This window comes from Giraffa tippelskirchi, chromosome 11 (genome assembly GCF_054371585.1).
Source record: "Giraffa tippelskirchi isolate mGirTip1 chromosome 11, T2T-mGirTip1v1.2.pri, whole genome shotgun sequence".
Lineage (NCBI taxonomy): Eukaryota > Metazoa > Chordata > Mammalia > Artiodactyla > Giraffidae > Giraffa > Giraffa tippelskirchi.
The window spans coordinates 135,194,391-135,195,622 of record NC_137285.1 but is presented as its reverse complement, the minus strand read 5'-3'; positions in this window follow the sequence as shown (position 1 = coordinate 135,195,622).

Here is a 1,232-nt window from a genome sequence, read left to right as displayed (position 1 = left end):
ATTGGCAGGCAGATTCTTAACCACTGGACCACCAGGGAAGTTCCTAATATACACTTTAGAAAGACCCCTCTGGCTGCTGTGGGATGGATAAATTACAGTAAGACAGGAGTCTTACAGGAAAAGTCTCAGATCAAGAGGTAGGAACTTCTGGGTCAAATCATATAAATAGTCCCAGGAGCTGGGCCAGTGGAAAATCTGTGTGCAATATCTCTGTCTCCTCTCCAACCCTGAAGTTGTTCTTATACTTAAACCAGGCTGGTAGGTAGGCCTCACCTCTAATTTGTTTGCCAGGAGCAGCTTGGTCCTGGGAATGTGCTTATTCAGATTTCCAAACCTGTGCAGATGAACCTAAAATTTTGAGAAACACAGCTTGAAGCTGCTAAAATGCAGCTCCTGCTACACACCTCATTCTGTTTTAATATGGATGAGGAGAACTAAAGTTTATAGTTTTTTAAAAAGTAAGAGGGTGTGTGGAGAAGTATGTTCATTTAAGTAGCATTTCAAATAGATGGGTTGGATTAGTCTTTAAAGATAAGTTAAAAGTATATAAAATTACAAGCTTCCCTGGTAGCTCAGCTGGTAAAGAATCCGCGTGCAATGCAGGAGACCCCGGTTCGATTCCTGGGTTGGGAAGATTCCCTGGAGAAGGGATAGGCTATCCACTCCAGTATTCTTGCCTGGAGAATCCCCATGGATAGAAGAGTTTGGTGGGCTACACTCCATGGAGTAGCAAAGAGTCAGACATGACTGAGCAACTAAGCACAGCACAGCACACTTATAAAGTTACAATATAGTATAGCATATAGCATATAGAATATAGAATTAGAATAGCTGCAAGTTATTGAGTGCCTACCATGGGCTTCACAAATGAAACAAAACAATAATTATTGACATAGGAGTCTTTTTCCTCCTGCTCTGCATTTGAAGAGGGTTCTGATTCTGGGACTGACTGATCTTTGTGGGCCTTTGGATGCAATTGGTTATAAAAATACTTATTTACTTCTTGGCAAGCTAGCCATTAGAGTCCCCATGTTTTGCAGGTGAGGTGAAAAAAATTTATAGAGGTTGTCTATAATTGGTCTAATTATAGACTGGTCTAATTGAGTACTAAAGCCAGAATTTCCATCCAGGGGTATGCAACTCCAGGACTCATGTTGGAGCCATTCTATGCGAGTCACACAGGTGTGATGCAGTGATTGAGAGTGTGAATCATGGCATCAGGGGGTCTTGGA